Source organism: Penaeus monodon, unplaced genomic scaffold (genome assembly GCF_015228065.2).
Source record: "Penaeus monodon isolate SGIC_2016 unplaced genomic scaffold, NSTDA_Pmon_1 PmonScaffold_5825, whole genome shotgun sequence".
Classification (NCBI taxonomy): domain Eukaryota; kingdom Metazoa; phylum Arthropoda; class Malacostraca; order Decapoda; family Penaeidae; genus Penaeus; species Penaeus monodon.
Window position 1 is genome coordinate 4,142 of NW_023660802.1, and position 3,856 is coordinate 7,997.

At 43.8% G+C, this 3,856-nt stretch overlaps 1 pseudogene; it reads left to right on the top strand.

The window, feature by feature from the left end:
* Positions 1-285: 285 nt before the first annotated feature.
* LOC119571298 lies at positions 286-2,926 on the top strand (annotated as a pseudogene).
* Positions 2,927-3,856: the final 930 nt, after the last annotated feature.

Below are 3,856 nucleotides of genomic sequence, written 5' to 3' on the forward strand. Positions count from 1 at the left end.
TCACACTTTTTCCTTTTGCAAACTTCTTCAGTAAAGGTCTTCAAGAGTAACCCCCTGAAGAGGACCAAGTCTGTGACCAAGTTGGAGAGGACCAAAAGAGGAGGCCGAGGAGGGATCAGCGGATGCTGGACTCGACCCCTGAGCCTGGGGCCCTCCCAACACGCGGCTCCGGTCCTCCCGCTCTCACGAGTCCCTGCTATCTAGTCACATATTTATGCACACGCTAAAACCTGGCAGCTGGTAAGGAAGATTTTTTTTTTTGGTGGAATAATTTCAATTAACCCGATGGTTGTGCTTGAGTACTATTTTGGAGTTTGTTCGATGGATTTGTTTTTATGACTCGTTTCTCTTCTCCAGGTGAGGTGACTATCAGACCCCTACACGCCAGCATTCTGGTCAGGAGCACTGTTTCAGGTAAGGCCAGTTTCGTCACCGATTCATTTATATTATTCCTTCTCTTTTAACTGTTTATACATGGATTATTTAGACTTCAAAGGGTGTGCATTATTATTATTTTGCGTCTTTGCATCATTCATTACATTCATTATTCTTTTGCAGGTCACGTCCCCCACTGGCACCAGGTATTTCAGCTGCAGAACGGCTGACGAGAGGAGACCGATGGGTGGACTCCCTCCGCAAGGCTGTCAATCCGAATTATGACAATGTGCGGAGAACAGAAAACTCCCTAAAAATATTTATTCTGGAAGCGAAGGGAATCGGCAGCAAGAAAAGGTATTTTTGTCGACCTGTTTTCTTGTATTATAATTTATTCGAATATATGAGGTTGAAGCAAAATCAATGCATGCAAAATCTGTATAGATTTGTTCATTATGGTATGTTTCCTATTCCCAGGTACTTCTGTGAACTGCTTCTCGACAACGCACTCTATGCACGTACGTCAAGCAAGCAAAAGAGTGATATGTGCTTTTGGGGAGAACAGTTTGAGTTCCACAGTCTACCACAGTCGAGAACTATCAGCGTTGCTCTCTATCGCGAAGGAGAGAAGAAGAGGAAGAAGGTGAGAAATTTTATATTCTTCTTTCCTTTTCATGCGGGAAATGGGTCTGAATAATTGTAACCATTTGCTGCTTTTGTCGTATTAATTTGAATGTTGAAATCATTCGTGTAACTACATGTTGGTCGTTTGCTCTTCCAGGAAAAGAATGTGCTGGTGGGAACCGTGAATATCCCAGTGGCCAATGTGAACAGCCGCTCACTCATAGAAAAGTGGTACCAAGTACAAAACGACGCCAGGGCTCCCAGTAAGGACCAGGCAGCGCTAAGGATTAAGTGCAAGTTCCAGTCAATTGATATTCTACCCATGGAGATGTACTCTGATTTTATCCAGGTGGGTTCGAAGGTGGCAACCTGTTGTTCTTCGTGTTTGGTCCCTCACCATTTTTTGAGTTGGCTTTTATTTCGTATTGCATTATCCCATGAGCTTTAAATAGTAAACATTGTAAAAATGTAGTGGAAACACTAATTCATTTAAGTATTATTGTGTAGAAATGTCAAAACTTATTGATATATTTTATTGTAGCATACATATTCACTCATTTAAACATGTAATTTCCAGTATGTGAAGGCCAACTATGGAGTAATCTGCGAATTGCTGGAACCCGCCATCAGTGTCAAGTCCAAGGAGGACATAGCAAAAAGCCGGGTCCACTCATGCAGCGGGAGGGCTGGCACGCAATTTTCCCTGGCTGATCTTGTTATGATGGAGATTGAGAGAATAGGTAAATTAAAACCCCTTTGCTTTGTCTAATTTTTTTGCTTAATGTGTTTGTTAGTTTAGGATTTTACGGGTTCTGGGTTCTTGGTGTGAGGTGGGAGTGTAATGCTTCTTTGGGATGGGAATTACTTATTTTGAATTTATAAATAATTTCAGCAGTTTGTTCAAAAAATCATAAACTCGTATACCTAATGAGTTTAGCTATAGTTGACTTTTTATTTATACATTATTTTGTTACAGATGACTCTCACCTACTTTTCCGTGCAACTCTCTGGCCACAAAAGCTATGGAAGCATTCATGAAGTTAGTGGGAGAAAAGTATTTGCAGGACACTCTTCGGCAGGTCACCCAACAAGGTTGTCGAAGATGGACTTGACTGTGAGGTGAGTTATTCTTTTATGTTTTTGTGTTTATTTTTGAAGGGAAATTTAAGTAATCTGCCAGATAAAAAGGGCTATGGAATTATCTGCTGTTTTAAAGTCATCTTATTCGTGTGACTTTGCTGATTTCTATGAATTTCTTTCAGGTGGCCCCAATGAAGGTGCCTCAGATTTCATCCATTCAGAAACAACAGGAAAACCTCATGTATGTCGTTCGCATGACTGGTCCCGCATTCTCAACTCCCACCCTTATTTCCCCCTGGACTGCGGGAGTGCTTCTGCCTGTACCGGGAAAAGCTGGAAACCATTGGGAAGCAGGGCCTCAGCGAAACCTGATCTCTGCTTCCATTTTCCTCCGTTTCCTGTGCCCAGCCATCCTCTCCCCGTCTCTGTTCAACATCACACAGGATACCCAGACGAGAGGGCTTCAAGGAACCTCACGCTTATGCCAAAACTTGCAGACCCTTGCAAACTTTTCCCAAATTCCAGGGTAAAGAATTTCATGGAGTTCATGAATGAATTTATTGAGTTAGAGCAGGCAAGATGAAGTCTTTCCTCAAGCAAATTTCTAGTCCTGCCACCCACGACCACCGAGTGTTAGAATACGATAGAGATTTTGACATTGGGAAGGAGCTATCATCATTGCATACATTCTTCAATGAAGCACTGAGGAATTTGGCGAGTAACACCCCAAAGAAAAACAACAGCGTTTCACACAGATGCACTTGGATAAGCTGAAAGAGCTTCTAGATGAAATCTCATTGGCTCAAACACGGCCGAACATCAACCTTGTGGGGCGGTTTTATCATCTCAGAATAGTGTGGAGTCACCCGTGTCCCCTACTCCCCAATATTGCTAAAGCTGGCCGAATGGAGGATAAGCTTGGATATCAGAGCTTACAAGAAATATTTTCCGGTACAATGACCCTACAGTTAGTGAAGATTATCGTCCAGTTGCTCCCCTCCCATAAGTCACATTCAGCCGCCGCCTAAAGACCCCTCCCACCCACGGCCCTCCACGCTGCCAAGAAATACCTACTTGATGGGTTTCGCACGCAAGCCAGCTGTTGATTTGAATACAGCTGATGACTATTTTCTTTTCTCTCCCACTGGAACCTGATGCTAACGAGGAGCCAAATGCCTTGGTCACAGCTACAGTTACACCATCTTGCCCTTCCAGCACAGAACACCTCCCCAGTTCACACTAACCACAACCATCACACACCACCCATTTCATAACCACGCTGCTTGGTTCAACAACAGACAGGTGTTCAATGGCCACCCGCAAGTGAATGGGCATGGCCAGGTTCATCAGAATGGCCAGATTGGTCCAAATGGAAATCCAGAGGAATCTCTAGATATGAGTCATGAGGAGAATGACAGAAATTTTTGCCGGTGAGACAAAAACCCAACATGAGGGTTCTCAGACCTCCATTTCGCAACTGTCTAATGTTGCGTCATCAGGGAAATCAGAGTTTTGCTTATAGTCAGTCATCTACCCCAGTGGACCCTTCAATAACTCACCATGATGCTGCCAATAAATAACGCAGCAGCAAATAACAGTAGCAGCGGGTAATACTAGTGGTGGGATCCATGTATCTCCTCACTTAACCCCTCCACAAATGTCAGCACCACTTGCCTTCAACAACCCCATGAAACCATCTAAATGCTGCAAACTATTTCCCCCAAAGACCCGTTCCTCACCGAGGTCCACGAGACCCACCTCCATCACCATCACCACC